The following is a 24,345-nucleotide window of genomic DNA, read 5'->3' on the forward strand; positions in this document are numbered from 1 at the left end:
TTACCAGTTTCATTTTAAAGATTCCTCTCCTTGGCTACAACAAAAGACTGTTCTGTAAATACAGTTCTATCCAATACACCCAGCAGAGCTGGACTCTGCCTGGATAATCTGTACTCCTGTTCTGGGTATATCATGGCCCGGGTCAACTCACTTATCTTTTGGGCTTTTTAAACAGGCTTTTTAAAAAAAAAAAAAAAAAGCCCATTGTGGAGCGAAAACATGTAAGTAGGGGCGGATTTAAGGGGTGAGGGTGCCCCAAGGCACAACAGTAACAGCATACTTGCCTACCCTCCCGGAATGGCCGGGAGGCTCCCGAAAATCGGATGGCCCTACCGGCCCCCCGGAAAGGTGGGCAAGCCTCCCGCTTTCCCTGCAGCCCCTCCACCCCCCTCCTCGGCCGCCCGCAGCAGAGAACATGTGGGCGGTCCGAGGGAGTCAGATGACGTGATTCGCGCTGAATCGCGTCACCGTAGCTCCGCCCCCACTATATAGCGCCTATTTTCTCAGCACTGCATAGCGGGGGGTAGAGCCACGATGATGCGATCCTGATGCCACGTCCCCGGACTGCCCACTTCGCTGTCGGTCACGCCCCTGGACTGCCCATCTTGCTGCTGGCCACGCCCCCTTGCACCTACAACGCTGCCTCCTCCCGGAGGTAAGTGTGAGTAACAGCCTCCTGCCACCTGACTAATTTTATTATTTTTATTGGTAATAAGCCCTCATTTGATTATAGGCAATTTAATAGAATAATAAATATAAATAAATATGACATTGTAATTATGTCTACATATTTAATAAGTAGGACAGCTTACAGGAGCAGTATGTGCATGTCCTACCCTTTACATTCCATTCAAGACGGCATATGGTACAGTGCAGTGAAAATATTTTGCAGTTATTGGTACTTTTTAGGCTGACCGTACCAACAGAAGCATCCAAGTGCCGCCCCTAGGCACGTGCCTCACATGCCTCACATGCCTAATGGGAAATTCGACACTGCATGTTAGAGAAAGGACTCTTGCCATTTTAAAAGCCCAAAGTATACGTGAGTTGACTAGTGACATACCTAAAATGGGCATACGGACTTCTCACTGTAAGGTGCGTTGTGCTGATTGTAGCTGCAGGTGGCCTTCCTTCCCCAGACAGCACACAGAGGTGGAATTGCAGCCACGGAAGGAAACGTGCACTGTATGAACATTGATTTTAAATAATCCAGACTGTGGTAATCCGGTTATAGCTGCTCCCTCCCCTATACACCATGCAGAGGTTGAGCTATACCACAGGAGGCAGCTATCATTAGATATCCAATTTGACTGTACCTTCTGGGGGTTTTCATCCCTTATACATTCTACAGAGGTTGAGCTAGACCACAGGAGGCCACTTCTAGTGTTTGCTTATTGCTAATGATAATAGCTTTTCAAAAATCTTGCGGCGTGGTCTTTGTGTATATGCATATCTATAGAGGATCTTTATTGTGAATTTATACCTAACCACTTAACTGGCATGATCAGATTTCATGCGACTGCGCTGTCCCACCCTGTCCCCCCATTTTTGGTGAGGAGATCCATTCTGCAGATGTGCATAATATAATGTTTAAATATTTAGAAAAATACTTTTTCAACTTTATTAAATAAAATAAATTAAAAAAAACAATGTTATTAACAGTTTTGAAGGGAAAAATCATCAGTTAAGTTGGAGATATATTGTTATTCAATTCACTTGTTGGACAAGAAAGATTACCTGTTGGATATTTCTATTTGAGAAGTGAAAAAACATATGCCCGGGGGGCGTGGCCTGGTGGGCAGACTGGAAGGACGTGCCTGAGGACAGCTCCCGACCCCAGAACCGAAAGTGCCCAATAAAGACCCCTAACTGGCCCATATTCGGTCCCAATCCACACCAGCTGCCTTAATTAATCCCCCCTGCACCTGATAAGCCGAGCCCCGGAGCCGGAGGAGGCCTCCTGCCTCCTTGCGGGTTGGGGCCTAGGTGCTGAGCACAAGCCGGGGGCTGGATTTTGGAGTGGACCCCGCTCGGGGCGACGGGACCCGCCGGGAAATACCACAAGCTGCTGACCACACTGCGGCCTCACCAGCGGTCACCACAAGTGCAGTGCCCCGCTATCGTCTGGCGGAAAGAGGGACCGAAAGCGGGCGGCGGCCTGCACGGAGCTCTGAGGGGACTGTGACGTCTGCCGCGACCCGCCGGAGGCCGTGGGCAGACCCCCCACTGCGCGACGGACGTCGGCGGCGGTGATTCCCCGCTACACCGGGACCACCTGTACTGTATATCCCCCCACCCTGCAGGGTCTATCACGCAAGCCTGCGGGAGATAGTGTGGAGGCTGGCGGCCATCTTGCTTCGGAAGCCTGGGATACAGGTGAGGCCCTCGGCGGCCAAAGGTGAGACTGGGGGACCCTGTGAGTCGGCTGGTCCGCAAATAGGAGCCCCCCTCTGTTGACCCTGGTAGGATACTCCAATCATACATCCCTGACCTGCAGTAATAGAACAGGAGGCCCTGACAGTACTACACTGTTCCTCACCACAGGCTCAACAGCCCAATCCACCCAGGCCTACAGTAAACAGGACCAGGGGGGACCCTCTGGCCCTGTCTCTTCACCAGTCCAGTGTTTCCCACCACAAAATATATCCCTCATTTATTATGCTCTGCAGTACCTATGATCCTTGAACCTAGAGCTCCACCTGCTGGCAGCCCTCATGCCTGATTCCAGCTGCAGGCTGAGCACTCTATCGCCCATAATGTGATTCATCGGGATATGCCCTGAGTCTTGGAGTCGCCTATGTCATAACATTGAAGCTGCTCCTCCCCTACCACCGGGACCGCCTTAAACGCACCGCTGCAACGATTCGCTCTAATCAACATATACACACACATGGTCAACATGCCTAAAGGCAACAAAAAGCAACAGGGGGCAACGGCGACCCCGAGCCTGAAAAAATATGCCTACTCAAATTCCAAAACACCAGGACAAGAGGCTGCGTCACAACATGACGTATCAGACTCGGAGGACTCTGACCATTCTCCTCTGACCCGAAAGGATCTCCATATGCTTTTCCGCGAAATTAAGGAGACAAGGAAATCTGTACAGGCGGTACAGGCGGAGGTTCATACCGCTATTACATCTCTTAAAGCCGACATCACAGACCTGGGGGACAGGACGGACCACTTGGAGTCCAAAATGGACGAAGTGGCCGCTTTTCAGCAGGGGATAGAGGATGACGTCCATACCCTGAGACAAGAAATGCGCCTAATCCTGGAGCACCAGGAGGACCAGGATAATCGGGCGCGCCGGAATAATCTTCGCATCAGGGGGATCCCCGAGGAAATTGATATGGCATCCCTCCCCGGCTTTCTCAGGAAATTGTTTGTTCATCTCTCGCCCTCAACCCCGGAAGACCAGTTTCTGCTGGATAGGGCCCACAGGGCTCTTCGCCCCCGATCTCAAGATCAAGCCCAACCCAGAGATGTCATACTCCGATGCCACTATTATTCGGCCAAAGAGGACCTGCTCCGGGAGTCTAGGAAGCTTCCCAAACTGGACTTTCTAGGACATCCCCTCCAAATATTCCAGGACATCGCTCCTAGTACACTACTCAAAAGAAAGGAACTCCGCCCCATCACTATGGCTTTACGCGATAAGGGCATCCGATATAGATGGGGATTCCCCTTCCGCATACTTGTATGGCATCATAACCGCCTTCACTCGGCTAGGGACCTAGCCGAGGCTAAAGATCTCCTCCGTAACCTAGGCGTTACTCCGTCTCCAGCTATACCCGAGTCTCCAATGCGGTTAAATGAAGATCCTTCTGCAGAAACGACCGACACTCCGAGACGTTCCCTGAATCGCGACTGGACACGAGTCCCCTCAGCGCGGAAATCCGCCTCTGTTGGCCATGACTCCTGAGGACAGTCCAGCTTAAATGTTATCTTACTCCGCTATTCTGTATCGTTCATATGTGTGTTTACCTTTTTCAGACATGCCCTCCCCCTGTTTCTGCCCCAACATTGTCCCGCCTCCCCACACCAAATGTTTTGCTGCCCAGATACGGCAACCCAGGTTGGCCGCTGTTATTTTGCTAGATAAATTAGGAGGAGATGGAATGGAGGGAGCGGCTATATTTACACATACCCCCCCCTTAAGGTAGATTCCCAGACTCGGGGCACTGTGATGAGTGTCCGCTACCCATGTTACGTCTGGCTCGGCCAGGCCGCGTCCCCACATATGGGTCCTATACCCTAGACCGGTCGATGTCACCCGGTGACCCCTCTTGGTTTCCCCTTGACCGGCACGTATGGCCAGATGCCGTTTTTTCTGGCCTCCAACTTTCCTCTTTTCCCTGTCTTTCCCACGTTCTGTCCTCCCTGTTTCTGTCTCCAATTTGGTATATGTGTTTTTTCTTTTCCTTTGTCCGCCAATGTATAAATACCGACCATATACTGCACGCATTCATATTGTTTTTGTCCTGGTTTTTCGTAGGGTTGCGGTGTCTGGAGGGAGATGGTGAAGCGTTTCGAGACCCGGTCGAACATGGCTCTTAAAGTCTATTCGCACAACGTCAAAGGTTTGAACAGCCCTAACAAACGCACTAAACTTTTCCTTTCCCTCAAGCAGGCCAAAGGTGACTTAGTTTTCCTACAGGAAACTCACTTTAAGAAATCCCTACACCCTGACCTAAAATCCAAAGCTTACCCCCTTACGTTTCATGCATGCGATGCCACACGTAAGAAGAGGGGGGTTTCCATCCTGATAGCGGCCCACCTTACGTTTGAATTGCTGGACAGTCATGCAGATAAAGCAGGTAGATGGCTTATGCTAGTGGGGAAGCTGAATGATACCCTATGTACCCTAATAAATATATACGCCCCAAATCAAAACCAAGCTACATTCTTCGGGAGGCTAGGTGCTCAACTAACTAGATTCGGTAGAGGAGAAGTCATCATGGCTGGAGATTTTAATGAGGTACTAGATGCCTCCTTAGACAGGTCATCCCCTCCCAACCCTCGGTCCCCCCGCTACTCCAGACCGACTGTGGCGTCACTTGCTCTGCTAGACCTTCTGAAAACCCACCTATTATTCGATTCCTTTAGGGTATCTGAACCGCTGACCAGAGACTACACCTTTTATTCCTCTGTACACAAGACCTACTCTAGAATTGACATGATCCTACTCAGCCGGGATATCTCCTCTAAACTGAAATCTGCCAGTATTCTCCCTATGATATGGTCTGACCACTCCCCAATCACTGCCGAACTCCAATCTATTACCCCACGCCCTCCCCCCGTGTCCTGGCGTCTGAACGACTCCATATTACACAACCAGGAAGTCGCCTCTCAAATCAAGGTCTGCCTAGCCGACTACTTCCTTCTTAACGATATCCCAGAGATTTCCCCAACTACTTTGTGGGAAGCACACAAAGCGGTTCTCCGAGGCCACCTGATAAGCCAGGCGGCTAGGTTCAAAAAATCCCGTGAGCACAGCTTCCTTTCCCTCTCTACGAAACTCCAGGCCCTTGAGCGTCAGCATAAACTCTCTCCCACTCCGTCTAACCTAGAGCCCCTACTAGAGGCTAGGAACGCACTGTCACTTTCTCTGTCAGAACGCACGGCGAAGACTCTCCAGAGGCTTAACCAGACCTTCTACGAGAAAGGCGATAAAGCCGATAGAATCTTGGCATCCCGCCTCAGAGCACAAAGATCCCGTAATAATATACTAGCGATAAATACTGAATCTGGGGAACCTACATATGACCCAGAGGGTATAAACAAGATATTCCGTGATTATTACACCAAGCTATATAATTTAAACCCCAAGGCCCCGAGCCCCGACCCTCCTGATACGCTAATCTCAGAATTCCTACGCCGAGCCGATCTCCCCCAACTATCTGTCACAGACTCTGTAGATCTGAATAGAGACATCACGGAGGAGGAAATATCGGCCGTCCTGAGAAACTTTAAATCTTCTAAGGCCCCTGGCCCTGATGGCTTTTCGGCCTCATACTACAAAAAATTTGCACCTTTGTTGGTCCCCCATCTACGAGTACTGTTTAATGCAGTCCTACATGGCGCCCCATTTCCAAGTACTATGCTGGAGGCCAGAGTAATAGTCATACATAAAGAGGGCAGAGACCCGCGAAATTGTGCTAATTATCGCCCCATATCCTTATTGAATCTCGATATTAAAATCTATGCAAAGATCTTGGCCACCCGCCTTAACGGTGTACTATCTGAACTGATACACTACGACCAGGTGGGATTTATCCCAGGACGCCAGGCCAGAGACAACACTAGGAAAGCAATTGATATTATCCACCTGTTGAATAATAGGCAAGCCCCATCTATTATTCTATCACTTGATGCAGAGAAGGCGTTCGACCGTATCTCATGGCCGTTCTTACTGCAGACTCTTCAGGCGTTCGGGATATCGGCGGAATTTTTGACGGGGGTCTCTGCACTCTATTCCTCCCCAATAGCAAAAGTCCTCACCAACGGGATATTGTCCCCTGCCTTCCCATTGGCTAATGGAACTAGACAGGGATGCCCTCTCTCCCCCCTAGTGTTTGCCATGGTCATTGAACCATTGGCAGCCATGATAAGGAAGTCCAGCAATGTTCGAGGAGTGCAGATGGGCTCAAAGGAGTCTAAGATCTCGCTCTTCGCTGACGATGTCCTATTATCTCTAACCCAGCCGCAGTCATCCCTCCCCGCCCTATACGAGATCATAGAGGAATATGGTTCCCTCTCAGGATATAAAATAAACTATTCTAAATCCGAAGCCATGTTGCTCCATGTCCCTGGAGACCTCAGGCGCTCCCTGCAGTCCTCCTATGACTTACGATGGCAGACCAATAAGATTAAGTACCTAGGTGTCTATATTACCTCCCATTATAACTCCCTATATTCTGAAAATTTTCCGCGAATACTGAGCAAGATTAAATCAGATTTGACAAGGTGGAGGACTCATATCATATCCTGGCTGGGTAGGATAATCGCCCTCAAAATGACAATCATGCCACAACTTCTATATCTATTCCAAACCCTACCTGTGAGGGTGCCAGAGAAGGTCCTCAGGGATGCCCAGGCCTCATTTGTGAGGTTCGTATGGAACGACAAACCCCCACGGATTGCTTTTAATACGCTTCGGCTCCCTCGCTCTGCGGGTGGCCGAGGACTCCCCGATATCAAATTCTATTATCTGGCCAGCCATCTCAGTCAAATGGTGGCCTCATATGCGCCCCGTGGCAGTATTGCATGGGTTGATCTTACCGCACTTTCTATGGGAATTCGTTCGATGGCTTCGCTGTGGGGCCTGGGCAAACCATATCTGCTGGCTCACAAGGACATCCCTCCCTCCCTTAAGTTTCACCTTTCTACCTGGCACAAGGCTATTACGAAATACAGCCTATCTTCCTCACACTCCCCTCTCACACCCATCTGGGACAACCCGGATTTCCCTGCCGGGGTCCCTCCTCGTAAGTTTACGGCTTGGTTTAATGCCCGGATCCTTGTGGTCCACGACCTATCCATACAAGGCCATTGGATGTCATTAGACGATATTAAATCTAAATTCCCCTCACTCTCTCCTCCCTTCTTTGAATATTTTCAACTCCGTCACTTCCTCCAATCCCTGCCACAGACTGATGCCCAGCGGGACCTTACACCTTATGAGTCTTTATGTCTTGCAAAGCCCGTAAGTGGAGGGCTAATCTCGCAAATATATACCCTGCTGGTCGGGATTTCCTCTGGGCTGCAGACCCGCCACGAGCGAGAGTGGGAGAGGGACTTGGGCCCCCCCCCCGACGAATCCTGTTGGGAGGAGGTACGAGAGGGCATCGCTAAGAGCTCGATCTCTACCCGACTCAAGGAGACATCCTATAAATTGTATTACCGGTGGTATTATACACCAGACAAACTATCCCGGATGTTCCCCTCTGCCACCCCGGTATGTTGGCGGGGATGCGGCCTACGGGGCACTCTCCTCCACATCTGGTGGACATGCCCACGTATCGCTACCTACTGGAAAAAAGTACTGGACATATTGAACTCGATAACTGGGCTTAAACTCACACCAGACCCATGGATGTTCTTACTGGCCCGTCCGATCCCGGACCTTGACCCCCTCTTGAATAAATTAATTTCCCACATACTAGTAGCGGCTAAGTCTTTGATTGCCAAAAACTGGAAATCCCCCGCCCCGCCCACGATTCCTGCCCTGAACAACCATATCTGGTTCGTAGCCAAAATGGAAAAAATCACCTATTACCTGCATGACTGTCCCCACAAATTTGAATTAGTTTGGGGTCCCTGGATATCCGCGCGGTCTTCCTTAAATTAGACTCAAACCTGACCTCTGACCCCACTTCATTGACCCCCGAGTGGGACCTGCTCGAGCCCTCCCTCCGGACACCGCCAAGCAAGCACTCTCAAATCCGATGTGACCGTGCACTGATACATACCCCGCAGGTACGCTTAACCTATATGCTTTATAGTGTATATGTGGTCTTAGGACTCCCCAGATGTCGTGCTCCCACTGGAGCATAGAACAGCTCTGATGCCCCCTCTCTCCCCTTTTTCTTTCCTTTTTGTTCCCCCTCCTCCTCCCCTTTACCTCTACCCGCTGTTGTTCCCAGTTACCCCTCCTATACGCTTCTCTCTCTCGAGGAGTAATGTTGCTATATGTTTAACTATATTTGAAAAAATTGGAAAATTGACGCCTTGAAGACTGTTGAGTGCACTTTATTATGCCATTGTTCTTGTACCGTGTGTTGTTGATTTCTCAGTCTCTCTTGGTGTAAATAAAGAAAATCGTTAAAAAAAAAAAAAAAACATATGCCCTAGGTAGGCAAAACCAAATCCCTGATAAATGACCAATTCCCCCCAAAAAGTACTATGAAAATACATAGGTCCGCGGCATTTCGTGGCCACATGATTGGACCAATACCTAGACTGGTTATGGGCAGAGGTACCTATATTGGACAAGATATGTTTGCTTCACTTGGGCCTGGTTGAAACATTCCCGCACATAGAAGCTGATAATGGTCATCTTCTAACCATATTTTACCAGCATGTAAAGAACAACTTACTGCGCTTATCACCAAGAACAGTGTAAGTATAACAATAATACATCACTCATTGACAATTAAAACATGATTTCAATACAAATAACAGTTTGTCACTCATGACCACCAAAATAAATCCAAATTAAAAACCGTTGTCTGTATACTATTACGTACTTGTACAGTGAAATTGTAGGCAGGAATCTTCTTTTTTGCAAACACCAAAAACCTGACTATTACGTACTGTACGTAAACTCTCCATGCATCCAACTATATCACAGTTCATAAATTACCAGATGAAAAAATGTAGTGGCAGTAACTTTATGCTATTGCTAGCATACACCCTTCCCCTGGTGTATGTCTCACTGTGCAAGGACTGGGACACCCACTTTGTCTATATTTAGTTGTAACAATCCTGCTTGGTGTGTCTTTAGATGCAACCATAGGATGCACCATGAAAAAAATTATACCAACCCCATCCTCAGTGCTGAATCTCTGTCAGAGTATGGCCTACAATGTAAGCGTTTAAGCGCCTGGGTTCACAACCAGTAATGCTACATACTCATGGCACTCCCTTAGCATACCGATAAGACCGTTCTTCTCTGTGCGACTGAATACTAACCTCCGAGTCACAGCCCAGGAATGCCCAATACAAGAGGTTTATTTACTAAAGTGTGGGTTTATAGACGTGGAATGTTGCCCATAGCATCCAACCAGAATCTAGCTATTATCTTCTAGAAGATGCTAGATAAATGATAAGTAGAATCTGATTGGTTGATATGGGCAACATCTCCACTTCCATAAACCCGCACTTTAGTAAATATACCCTTCATGTGTCTCAATCGGTACTGCGGCTCTCTGCGCACAGACTATGGAGCGCATGCACCGTGTGTGTTTTTAGAGATTTGCATGAATGCTTGGTAGCAAAACATTGCCAAATTACTTGATCTTTGGCATTGCATGTCACTCGGAATGAGGCCAAAAGTCTCAAGCTGCACTTATATAACATAGTACAATTCATAATTGGAAATAAATTACCTGTCCTACTGTGTTAAGCTAGAGTCCTTAGCAAAACCATTGCAGTTGGTCCAACTTCCTTAGCACTGGTCCCTAAACACTGATGAATCCACATGTCCAAGCAATGTGGGTGCAAGTATGGAGTGTATAAAGAGATGTCCAGAAGTCTACTGGAAGCCTGACGCATTTCATTGCATGGTGATGCAACGTCATCAGAGGCAAGAGTCTACTGTGTGCAACTATAAATCTATATATAGTGTTTCCACTAATGTCATACAAGTTGCACCTATGACATTGTCAGATATGGTCCACACAGCCAAAAGAAGCATACAAGTAAATTATAAACTACATTAAAATAAAATGCAAACTATACACCTATATCTACATAATAAATAGTAAAAAAGAGGAGTTATGGTTAAACTTACCTTTGTTTCTTCGAGGTTCATGGGATCCACAGGGTTAATTCTTTACCTTGGGTATAATGCTAGTGGAGACCAGGACTGGGACCGTACAATAAGCTTGTGAGCCTTCCAGGATGCACTGGGCTCCTCCTCCTTCATACCTAGCCCCCATGTTCAGGCAAATCCCACGGAGCCACCGGAGGGACAAATGGAGGTTGTATTCAGAGTACCCCTATATCTGGCAATGGAGCCAGTCTCTTCTGGAACCAAATTGACAAGGCCAAGACCTGGGCCTTCAGAGAAGCCAGGCAAAGACCCATGGCTAGGTCTGCCTGCAAGAAGGCTAAAAGCCGAGGGATCCTGAGAACCTTAGGATCATAGTCACGCTGATCACATCTCTGTAAGTAGGAGTGCCATATCCTGTAATATATGTGGGCTGAGGCTGGTTTCCGAGCCTGAAGCATAGTACAAACTATCGCACAGGAGAAGCCTTTTTCCCTTAGGAGGGAAGTCTCAAGAGCCACGCCGTCAAAGACAGGTGTGGCAGGTCCGGATGGAGACAGGTTTTCTGAAAGAGCAGGTCTGGCAGAAGACGTATAGGGAAGGGACCGTCTATGGAGAGATCCCTCAGATCTGATAACCAATGGCATCTGGGACATGCTGGAGCTACAAGGATGAGTGTGCCGCCTTACTCCTTGAATTTGTACTCTGGGAAGAAGAGATACCTGAGGGAAGTTCCAGGGAACTGTGAATGCATCCTCGGAGCTTGCTTCCGGATCTCTTGTCCTGGCCCCGTACACGGGAACCTTGTGGTTGTGTCTGGAGGCCATGAGATCCACATCTGGCAAACCCCATCTGCAAACCAGGGTTTGAAAGACATGGGTGGAGAGACCACTCTCCAGCGTGGACATCTTGGTGACTGAGAAAGTCCATCTCCCAGTTGAGGACTCCTGGAATGTAAAATTGCAGAGATGGCTGGAAGATGGATTTCTGCCAAGGTGAGAATCCGAGACACTTCCTACATGGTTGCTGCACTTTGAGTGCGCCTTGCTGATTTATGTAGGCCACTGCTGTGGCGTTGTCTGACTGGACTTGTACTGGTGAACCGTGAAGGAGGTCTTGAGTCATTTGAAGAGTCCTGTAAACCGCATGGAGCTCGAGTACATTTATTGTGAGATTCCTTTCTGTTGGCGACCAATGGCCCTGAAAGGAGTGACTGCCCATGAGAAGTGTCCAGTGTGGAATACAGAAGGGCCAGCCCTTGTCCAGGATGGGTTTGTGAAGCCACCATGCAAGGAATATAAGAACCTCCTGCATCTGAGTTAGAGTCTGAGACTTGAGCAGTGTCAGCAGGCTGTTCCACCTGGCCAGTATCAGCCGCTGTAGGGGCCTGGAATGAAATTGAGCATATTCCACCATGTTGAATACAGATACCATGTATCCGAGGGTCTGCATGTATAGAGACCTGAGGGCTGTGAAGCAGGTTGTGTATGCGCAACTGCAATGTCACAATCTTTTCCTGAGGTAAGAAGATGCGCTGCAGGCTGGCATCTAGTAAAGCCCCAAGGTGGAGCATCCTCTGAGAAGGAGTGAGTGAGGATTTGGCCCAGTTGATTATCCAACCGTGGGCCTGGAGAAAAGACAGCATCAGCTGGAGATGTCCATATCTCCAAGGATTGTACCAGTAGAAAGAGATTGTCCAAGTAAGGGAAGATCCAAATTCCCTGCCCTCGGAGATGGGCCGCCATCACTGTCATGATTTTGGTGAACACCCTGGGAACTATGGACAGTCCATAGGGTAGGGCCTGGAATTGGAAATGCTGCTGGAGAATAGCAAACTGAAAAAAACGGTTGATGACAGGGTGCTATAGGCATAGCAGATATGCATCCTGGATGTCCAGAGAAAACCACACAGAACTTGGGTACTCTGAGGTACTTTTTCAACAATTTGAGATTCAGAATGGGGCGGTATGACCCATTTGGTCTCTGAACCAAAAAGAGTGTAGAACAGAACCCCTGACCCTGTTGATGTTGTGGAACAGGGATCACCACTCCAGGCTGCAGTAAGAAGTGCATGGCTCTCTGCAGCGCTGGTGCTTTGCCAAGATCCGGTGATGGAGTGGTAGGGAAGTACTGTCTGGAAGGACGCTTCAAGGAGAGAGCGTACCCATGTAAGACCACTTCTTGGACTGAGTTGTGGGTTGTGATAAGAATCAATGCCTGGGCAAACTGAAGAAGTCGGCCTCCCACCCCAGGGTCCCCCCGTGCGAGGCCTGTCCCATGAGGCTGAGGTTTTATCCTTACCTGTGCCATGCACCCTGAAAAGTACCAAGGCCCAGCCAGGCTCTCTACTGCCCTGGCTGGGAGGCATGCCATGCTCCTGTGAGTGGGTGCTTCTAATATGCTAGACACAAAGAGGTGTGGCCATGCCCCCAGCATGCTGTGAACACACCCTCTAAAGGGGGGCAGTGGGGCCCAGGAAGTTGTTATACCAGGGTCCAGGATTTCTCCTGGCAGCCCTGGCTGGACCAAAAAGGAACTCGCCCATGTACGGGAGGGCTTCCAGGGCTTTCTTGGTGTCTTAATCCGCCTTCCATGAGTGGAGCCACAGAATGCGGCGAGTTGCAATGGATACAGCCGAGGCTTTAGAGAACAACAGTGCAATGTTGAGAGCAGCTTCGCCAATGTAATAGGCCACATCTCTGATGTTGGTAATAATGGATAGCTGTGCTGTGGACAGATCAGATGTAAAACTGCATTCCAGGTCATCGGTCCATGTTTCAATGGCCTTAGCGGCCCATGCTGTGGCTGTAGCTGGCCTGGCAGTATCTCTTGTAAGAGAATATACTGATTTAAGACACACATCTGTCAAAGTCAGAAAAATATCCCTATACACGCTGCCATATTTGCACCTCATGCTGGTCCGTGCTGCGCATGCGTGCGCTTTCCCGTGATAGCGCATACCCGCTGATGCGTGCACCCGCTCGCATCGGTATGCGTATTTACGGTAAAGAGTATGTAGTCGTAGCGTGCGACCCAATCGTTACATATTTTCACAATTAATGTAGTTTGTAGATCATGGTCCCTTTGATAGATTCTGAAAGTTTGGTTAATATAGAATGTCCCTGAGCTGAGGAATCCCTCTTTGTATCATAGGAAGGGTCTAACAGGAGTCATGCAGTAGTGTTTGGTACCCATCGGAAGAGTATTTAAATAGCAATATTCCGGTGTTGGTTTGGAGCGTATTAATCGCTCGTGCGAATAGTTATGGACATAAGAAGTTTATGTCCATTTCTATTATTTACGCATACTCAGGTATGCGGCGGGAAACCTAGTTTCCCACCCACCTGAGCTGTTTGAAATCGGCACAGCCCACCAGTATGAATCACCCTATGACCTTTTGTTATGATACAGGGCCGAATTCCGACGTCCAATGGACAATGGGATTGTAGGGACTATGAGATTGCATTGTGTGTGGGGCATAAACAGGCAGGCCGACCATATCCAACTTCACTCTCTCATCAACGGTTTTCTGCTGATAACCGGGAGCTGGATATCGAGGCGCATGCGATCGTCACCCTTTGTGCGTAAGTTTCTCTCCGTAATCATATTGTCTTACTGTGAGCCAATCTCTCTCTCTCTCTCTGTCTCTCTCCCTTCTCTTTTTCTCGTATCTCCCATTGACTAGTATTGTACTGTATTAAATCAGCATAGTATTGTATTGTATTAGATAGTATTGTATTTTGGTTAGGAAGTCTCTGTTATATTGTAGTGTATCATTTGTACTGTTATCCCCTTTTACAAGTATATTAGATATAATACAGTTAATAGGCTTTGGACCCTAAACAGGTATCTGTGTATTTTCTCATAGTGTTGTGTTCACTTGAGCGTCGGTGACGCTCAAGCAGCTTTGTAGTTAGACAGGGAACACAAGGTTGCACTTACACCCTGTATTCACATTAAGGTATTCCGTGTATTACATTGATAAAAGGTTTAGACATAAAGGTATAGCGTTGTGAGCGTCTGCGCCGCTGGTGATCTCCTCGTGGTCTCGAGCGTCCGCTACGCCATAGCGAATCGTTACTCTAGTCATAGCCATTAACGTGCTGTGATCACTGGGCCGTGAGCGAACGCGACGCTTGAGCGTCTCGCCTACGGCTGAGCGATCGTTACGCAACTAGCGTACCCTTACGGTACTTCTTAAGTAAACAGCGTACTGTGTTCTTAGACTTCATAAAGGGTTGTTTATACGACAAAGGAATTTAGCATTGTCAATTGGGGACTCGTCCTATCCTTCTCATATCTGCACTAGGTAGATCAGCAGACATTATCCCCCAGCAAAGGGTGGGAGGTTGTCTCCCAGTGCTGACGGGATAAGCGTCTGCTTCGCTTAGATAAAGAGTGCTGAAGGAATCCGGGAACCGGAAGTAAGAACAAAACGCTTGTGTCTTTTAAAACTGTTTATTTCTCTTCTGTCTTGCGTACACACGCACGCACATATATATCTGCATTTCTTTTTCATTTGTGTATTTTCGTATATCACTCTCCTGTCTGCTAGTTTTATAGTTGATAAAAGTGCTGAGAGAAATTTGCCGCTATTTCAATAAGTTGAGTAAAGGTAACATAGTTAAAATATAGACAAAACACACAGCTTGTCAGTGTGGTGCGCGGTAGATGATAAAGGATCCTCTACATTGATAAAAGTATAAATTGTGTTACGGTGGATCTTTGCTTTGCGTACACGTGTCTCTAACAAAGACTTGCGTACGCAATCCAAAGGCCGACGCACGCAGCGTATATTACGCAACGGAGCGTCTGGGTACGCCCACGTAACTCAAACAACAGGCGATAAATAGCGCAACGCGATAAATAATGCAAGGCGATAAATAGCGCAACGCGGTAAATAGCGCAAGGCGATAAATAGCACAAATTGATTTCAGCTTTCCAAAACTTAGTTTAAATACCTTACTTTACTGTAATACCTCTGGGGAGAGCTATCAGACTACGGGAAATGATTTTTCTGATCAGAAAACTATAAGAATGATATTGGGTTGAAAACGGTATGAGTGTATTGAATCCCGCTTTGTGGACTTTGTGATCTATGTGATAATCCCGCTTTGTGAACTTTGTGATCTATGTGGAACGTGATGAGCACGATCTGAGTGAAAACGTGCAACAGAGTGTGATAAAGTTTTCGTTGTATTACGCTCTGGCTGTTTTGGAGCACAGTAGGGAGACTCCAATGATCCTACCATTTATGGGCAACAAGTGTCTATAAGTGGTACGATTGGACCGCACGGTTGTATGTGTGACCAATAACGCAACGTGATATGAGGTCGTATATCCATGCGTAAATCTTGCCCTCATACGTGTTGTAGGGAGCACATGCAAGCGTGATTTGTGTAAAAGAAAAAGGAAGGGAATTTTCTCAGGAAAATCTCTAGAGATAGGGCCTGCAACGGCTACACGTGTCTGCTAGAAGGCGGAACGGGGATACCCGGAGCAGAAGAAGTTCAGTGGAAGAGCTTTAAGGATTTCCAACGAAGTTCTGTGTTTGGTGCATTTTAGGATGTTTTTCTGTGTTAAAAAGGTCCACAATGGCAGCCAAGTGCACAACACAGAGACGGTCGGAGGTCAGGATTCAGACTCCAGAGGCTTGCAGACCCCGAGGGTCTGCTCGGTTAGTAATGTGGGGGAAATATGGTCCCCACTCTGAGACCTTTTGTGATGAATGGACACGAATGACTGCGGGGGATAAGGTACCATTTCCCGGGATAGGTAGTTTTGACTCAGAGGTGTTGCATAATTTAAGGCGAAGGATATGTCTCATCAAATCAGCAAAGAGACGAATCAAGCATTATGATTGTTTACAGATATGGCAACAGGAGGGTGAAATGCAAAGAAATGTAACTTACTTACCTAACTTTCATCTTGAGAGGGGAGAGATGGCGATGGAGGGGATTGTGGTTGCGGAGAAAAGCACAAGGGTAAACAATAAAAATGCTCTTAGCAACAGTAGTACAGATAATAAGAATAAATGTGATAAATGTAACAATGCTAATTGTAATGCTGTTGAATGTACAACTATTAACCCATGCAAGTCGCACCCCATGTTAAACTTTCCTCAGGAACACCAACAAGAAAATGAACCCAGAACGATGTCGACACCTCTTCCAGAAGCCATCACACAAGACATCCAGGTGGACGCGACCCAATCGGTAAAAACTGTAATCAAACCCCCTAATGGAGGGTCAGGTGAGGTCGTGTCCACAGGTACGTATGGTATTATACATCACGCACAAACAAATGTACCTTATATCATAGAATCAATTCAGAATGACATTACTGGACTTAATCCTGTTAGGGTAATCACAGTACCAAATGGGGAAACTGACTCTTCAGGAATCACTCCTGTCAGGAACATCGCCATGTACTGCCCTTTTTCCCGAACAGAATTAAGAACAATTCTGTCTGAATTTCCTGATCCCAGGAAAGACTTAGTTGCTTGTCAAAGATACATTAGAGTGCTAGGACATACTGCAGAGCCAAGTAACAAAGATTGGAGGACAGTCTTGAGGGCATGTTTACCCCCCGATGTTGATTCATTGAAATTTATCACTGATTGTAAGCTAGATGAGGAAGTGCCACTAACAAACAAGTATAACCAAGATAATGTAAAAAGAATCAATCTACAGTTGAAAGAATATTTTCCTACAGTAGCAAAGTGGAATAAAATCTATACAATAAGACAAAAAGAAGGTGAATCCGCAGAAGAGTAATTTCACCGGGCTCTGCAGGATATGGCTAGGTACACTGGTATAGATGACATTGAAACTAATGTACACCACAGAGAGGTAGCTGTGTCCGTATTAGCGAGCAACTTGAAAGACACACAAAAAAATTAGGGTACAAACTTCAATACCTCATTGGAGAGGTATCTCGGTTGCGGCATTAAGAGAGTCCGCTATCGAGCATGACCGAAATATCAAAAGAACCAGGGAAGCGCAGGGAGAGCGGTTGATGACACTGAACATCCAAGCACTAGAGAATGCATCAAGTCGACCGGAATCCCAGGCCCCTAGCACATGGAGAAAGTCAAGGATTTGTTACAATTGTAGAAGAGAAGGGCATTATGCCAACAACTGTAATAACCCACATAAAGTTAGACCCCCTAGACCAAGAAATGAGCAAAATTAAAATACACACCATTATAATCAAGGATCACATAGGCAGGAAAGGTGATTATTAGGAATGGAGGCAAGCCTGAGGTAACGGTTAATAAAGTGGGAGGTCATTCACTGAAGACACAGGAATGACCAGGTGAAAAGTTGTAAATGTATTTGTGAAAAATGTTTTTCTCTCTCTCTCTCTATCCCCATCTCTGACGAGTAGTGGTAAGAATTCACATTGCATATCCACTTGGTCCTTGCAGAAGTCTACCAAACCCCAGCATGACCTCCGCCACAATGTATTTCTGGCCAGATACAGACAGTGGAGTAATGCAGGTGCTGGTGGGAAGGGACTGCTCAAGGAGACCATTAGACACATAGATATGACAGCCTAATAAGTCTGACAATGTTTTTCTAATGCTAACAATGTTTTCTTAATGTTGACAATGTTTAAAAATATTTTATTTCTCTTTTCTTATTGATGGTTATTGTTGAGTTATGTAATGTATATATACACATGAATTGTTCTCTATCTCTTGTGTTTTTTTTTTGTTTTTCTCTCTCTTCTCACTCATGTTTTTATGGTTTAAAGATGGTATGTCACCCCTCAGTTGGACCAATGGTAATGCCAGATTTTTGCTCCTTACAGAAAGATCGCCGGTTAGGAAGGAATATTGCATCACCAGAATGTTCGTTTGGAAAACTGAGAGACAGCACCTTTGAGAGGACAGCAGAACAAGAAGAACAACAAGATGAGAGAACTTATTATCGTAACAAGTTCTCTCCCCCTCAAACTGTTTTCTTATACCCCCTTTACAAATTTCTTCTTTTCTCCTCCTGTAAGATGGACTTGCCCCAAGAGACTGTGATATGGATTTTCCCGTTAACCATGATGTTGACCAGAGCAGTCTGTTTCGGTGAGAGTACCAGTGAGGTCGAGAAAGGATCCAGAAAGGTTCTAATGACTGAGATGGAGGTGTAAATTTCCAATAGCAACCCAATCACCAAGCAAAGGCGAGTACCGGGCACGATCTAACAACCATGTTATCTGTAAACATTTTCTTTGAAGGATTGTTAGTTCAAAAAGAAAAACTGTATCTGTAGGCTCTGTAACAAGAAATGCCAATCCAGTCTTAATATCCATATGGACCAGCATCCATTGAGTGACCATCACTCCTTAGTGGGTAACGTGTTAAATAAAACAGATTGTTGGGTATGCTCTCAAGTACCTCAGGGTCATAGCAAATCAGGGCTAGTACCATTTCCTTTAACGGTAGGGGAGGTACTTGAGCTAAAGGGTGGGAGACCGGTGGACAGGAGGTTTAATATCTCCAGCCCTCCTAGTTTGAAGTTCCACCAATATCATGTGGATAGGTCCCTCTTATGTTTTAATATCTCCAATCCCCGTAAGCCGGGAAATTGGGAAGTGTCATGGAGCAACCTTACCATGACCTTTTCGCATAGAGCAGATAGAATGCCTACAGATACAGAGCTTGTACGCCACATAGCCAGTAGAGGAAAATCTTTCCAGTATCGATATACCTTAGGAAATAGGATTACTAGAGTTGGAGAGGTATCACCAGGATACTGTGCACATATCGTACAAACTGATACGTGCATTAAGCAGATGGAAGAATTAGGGTCAGGAGAGTTCACCTGGAAGGTGTGTAACATGGTAATGTCCTTCTCCGTCCCATATGTTCTCCCCGATGATGCATATTTCATATGCGGGAGAAAGGCGTACAAGTGGCTGGCCCCAAACTCTGAAGGATTGTGTTATATTGGAAAAGTATTGCCTGAAGTGATGACTGTTACACATGACAAAATGAAGGACATACACCGTGGTGCCCAAGCTCCTTATACTCACACTCATTACGAGCACCGAGTTAAAAGACAACTGTCAGAAAGGTTAGAGCATCCGGCCTCTGATCTTATCCATGAATCCACCGGGATTCAGGTTCTGGTAGCGTTAGATTTCACTCGCACCGCTCGAGGAGTGATGAATTATAGATACATTTCCGCACTCGCCAATTTGTTAGATAATATCACCGAAATGTATGATGACACATTCAGATACACTGGAAGAGAACTTCAAGCTTATAAAACAGAACTAGTTCAGCATAGGATGGTTCTTAATTATCTTACAGCAGTAACAGGCGGATATTGTGTTACATTGGCAACACAGTACGGCATAAAGTGTTGCACGTATATCACAAATAGCACCGAGGATCCGGTAGAGGTCAGAGACCAAAAGATGGACGATATTCTGCAATTAAAGTGGGAATTTCGTCGAAAACACAATCTCACCCTTGCTGCTGTAGGTAATGAGCTGACTGGTTGGGTGTCATGGTTGAACCCGCGAAATTGGTTCTCCGGTTTAGGAGGCTGGGCTCAAGGAGTCATAATGGATGTTGGAAAGTTTCTACTATGTATCTTGGGTGTCGTTATATCGATTGGATTGATATTTAGATGCGGGCAGGCTTTAATGAGGTGCAAACAAAGTACAAAAGTGATGAGCTTGAGGAGTGAGGAAACCGTAATTAACCTGGATCTGATTTATGACCCAATGATAGAAACCAGGATGTGATGAAAATGCGATTATACGGTCCGTTTCTTTCACCTGTTTTTCTGCTTTTCTCCAAGATACAACGACCCCCTTGGACGAGGAAGTTGACGAGACGCTATACAGACAACAGACAAGCACCAAAGATGAAGTTTTGACAACCTATGATATGGACACTTGATGAACTTTGCCATGGATCCCCAGTTTCCCTAGTATTTTTAAACTCACGCTAGCCCAACATTTTTTGTAAATCTGATGGCACTGACAAAGCTATTTGCTCATGCCCAAGGAGCAATACAGCGCAAAGAAGACGACTCTCAACAGATACCGAACACAACTTCAACGACAGATGTACATTTCCCTGACATAGAATATCATTGCATTTTCCATAAGTGTTCTTTATCTTCATCTCTACAACCCTCAGGTAATGACACACATAGACGATAGGGAATACAGGCACAGATATCAGCAACCACATACCTCCCCCATTCATGTATCATCAACTAAAATGTGCATCCCCATTTTGTTACAACTGAAAGCCGAAATGAGCTCGGTAAAGTTTGACAGCCCATCCACAGACCTGTACCACAGGATAAGAAGGAATTCAAATGTATACTTCGCAATACCTCGAAGCTTGATTTACAATACGTACGGCACGATGATACATGACCCCCCAAACATGGACTCATACACACATGCTTCTGCTATCACACTAGGTCATACCCTCTTCACACCTACTCCTCTCTCCTCCCTCACCCAACCATGGAAATGAATTAACCCCTGACATATATTTTTCTCCTTTTGAAATGTTTTAGAAGGTGGCAGTTATTATTGACTGCCAAAGGGTGGACTGTCAAAGTCAGAAAAATATCCCTATACACGCTGCCATATTTGCACCTCATGCTGGTCCGTGCTGCGCATGCGTGCGCTTTCCCGTGATAGCGCATACCCGCTGATGCATGCACCCGCTCGCATCGGTATGCGTATTTACGGTAAAGAGTATGTAGTCGTAGCGTGCGACCCAATCGTTACATATTTTCACAATTAATGTAGTTTGTAGATCATGGTCCCTTTGATAGATTCTGAAAGTTTGGTTAATATAGAATGTCCCTGAGCTGAGGAATCCCTCTTTGTATCGTAGGAAGGGTCTAACAGGAGTCATGCAGTAGTGTTTGGTACCCATCGGAAGAGTATTTAAATAGCAATATTCCGGTGTTGGTTTGGAGCGTATTAATCGCTCGTGCGAATAGTTATGGACATAAGAAGTTTATGTCCATTTCTATTATTTACGCATACTCAGGTATGCGGCGGGAAACCTAGTTTCCCACCCACCTGAGCTGTTTGAAATCGGCACAGCCCACCTGTATGAATCACCCTATGACCTTTTGTTATGATACAGGGCCGAATTCCGACGTCCAATGGACAATGGGATTGTAGGGACTATGAGATTGCATTGTGTGTGGGGCATAAACAGGCAGGCCGACCATATCCAACTTCACTCTCTCATCAACGGTTTTCTGCTGATAACCGGGAGCTGGATATCGAGGCGCATGCGATCGTCACCCTTTGTGCGTAAGTTTCTCTCCGTAATCATATTGTCTTACTGTGAGCCAATCTCTCTCTCTCTCTCTGTCTCTCTCCCTTCTCTTTTTCTCGTATCTCCCATTGACTAGTATTGTACTGTATTAAATCAGCATAGTATTGTATTGTATTAGATAGTATTGTATTTTGGTTAGGAAGTCTCTGTTATATTGTAGTGTATCATTTGTACTGTTATCCCCTTTTACAAGTATATTAGATATAATACAGTTAATAGGCTTTGGACCCTAAACAGGTATCTGTGTATTTTCTCATAGTGTTGTGTTCACTTGAGCGTCGGTGACGCTCAAGCAGCTTTGTAGTTAGACAGGGAACACAAGGTTGCACTTACACCCTGTATTCACATTAAGGTATTCCGTGTATTACATTGATAAAAGGTTTAGACATAAAGGTATAGCGTTGTGAGCGTCTGCGCCGCTGGTGATCTCCTCGTGGTCTCGAGCGTCCGCTACGCCATAGCGAATCGTTACTCTAGTCATAGCCATTAACGTGCTGTGATCACTGGGCCGTGAGCGAACGCGACGCTTGAGCGTCTCGCCTACGGCTGAGCGATCGTTACGCAACTAGCGTACCCTTACGGTACTTCTTAAGTAAACAGCGTACTGTGTTCTTAGACTTCATAAAGGGTTGTTTATACGACAAAGGAATTTAGCATTGTCACATCCAATTGTCTATCTGGCAGTCCTTAAGTAAGGATGCAGTTGGGATAGTCAGGATGGAACTTTTGAGTAAGTATGTCACATGAGTATCCACAATAGGTGGGTTCTCCCACATTGTACATTCCTCTGTGCGGAATGGGTAAAAAGAGCTGTGTCTTTTAGGCACCATGAATTTTTTAGTAGGTGTTTTCCACGCCTCAGTTCTAACTTCTTCTGTGAAGTGGTCAGATTGTGGAAACTCAGTAAGGACTACTTACTGCCGCTTGCGCAGTGGATCTTTGGAAGTAGTGGCCGGTTCAGCATCTTCAAGCTGAAGAGAGAATTTGACCGCTCTGATTAATGCTGCCACATTAAATTTAGATGGGGCCTCCTCATGCCCTGAGGGAGATTCTGCATCAGAAACTTCAGCTGTGTCAGCAAGTACTGATGAGTCTTCAGAATCCAAGTGTGGTGTGCATTGTGAGGAAAGTATGGTACGTTTTGCAGGCAGTGTGCCTTGCTCATGTATCATGCTTTGAAAAGTAGCAGATGAAGCAGCTAGACTCTGCACAGATGTAGAGAATGAATCCAACCACTGGGGGTGGATGGGTGGGGCTGCTATGGCCTGATGAACAGGTTGTAATGGCTGGTGAAAACCTATAGATGGAGCCATTGGAGGCTGCAGATGCTGTGGAACAGCTACAGGAGGAACCATTGTGGGCTGCACTGGTTGTCGACCAGTCCCTGGGGGAGCCAGTGTGGGCTGTACTGGCTGTGGTATACCCATAGGGAGGACCACAGGTGGGGTAACTATGTGGTTGGAAATTTTAGCCAACAGTGTTGTAAATGATGCCCATGGGGGTTCTTGCAGAATAACTGGAGGCAGAGGCAGAACTCTGGGAGGCAATGGAGTCAGCTGCCGCCGGGCTCCTGTTTTGAAGGGAGGCACCTCTCCTCCTGTTCCGTGTGTTCAGCAACATTAATCAATTAAGTTAATTGACAGCAGCCGGTATCTCTTCCGTAGCCGACTTCCCCACTAGTCACTGCACCTTACAAATCATACCCTCTTTATTATAGATACACTGGAAGCAGATACCTTACTGATGAAGCTATTTGCTCATATAAAGGAAACAGAGTGCTAACTATATGAAATTATTTCTCTGACGATTACAAGTAACTTCATACAGTTAGAATTCTCATACTTCCTATGCAAGAGCAGATATCTCCACCAGTAAGGTGCATGCTTCCAGTGTAAAAGGTTGTGGGTTCTAATCCTGGATATGACGCTTGCAACTTAATTGTCAGAGAAATAATCAGCATTGTGAGTGACTGAGCAGATCTATGTAGTGTGTGGTTGGACACCTACATAGATCTGCCTAGTTGCAGCGGTTTTGTAGTAGCTTCATATACTGTAGTTAGAATTAGAGATGAGCGGGTTCGGTTTTACTTGGATCTCAAAACGGCATCTTATTGGCTCACGGATGATATATAGTGCGGGCACAAAATTTTTTCTTGCCTCCGGGCAACTGGGACAAACTTACGCCACTGACTGGAGGGGCTGAGGTGCTGGAAGGCACTAAACAGTCCGTGCATAGACCATCATCCTGTGATAAAATCCTGAGGTAAATCCTCAGTGTGACAGGTATTACATGCTGCCAACTTGAGTGCCCCTGCCTGTTTTGCCTTGCTTTTGTTAGACATGGTAACAGCAACAATGTGGCATTGAGCAGGGTGTAACAGGGACAGTATGTGACAATGAGCTCAAACAAATACAATCATTTAGTAAAGTGTGGCAGATTTAACCCAATACACACTAGTATTTAAGGGTTACAGAGAGAAAACAAGTACAGGGAAAGCAATATCAATGTACAGTATGAAATAAAGAGA

At 46.3% G+C, this 24,345-nt stretch overlaps 1 protein-coding gene across 3 annotated transcripts in view; it reads left to right on the forward strand.

Annotated features, from left to right (window-relative positions):
• Positions 1–24,345, forward strand: part of LOC135049903 (adenine phosphoribosyltransferase-like) — a 184,236-nt gene that overhangs the window by 114,601 nt on the left and 45,290 nt on the right. The window lies entirely within an intron of this gene.

The sequence above is a fragment of the Pseudophryne corroboree genome, chromosome 2, assembly GCF_028390025.1.
Source record: "Pseudophryne corroboree isolate aPseCor3 chromosome 2, aPseCor3.hap2, whole genome shotgun sequence".
NCBI classification, from domain to species: Eukaryota; Metazoa; Chordata; class Amphibia; order Anura; family Myobatrachidae; genus Pseudophryne; species Pseudophryne corroboree.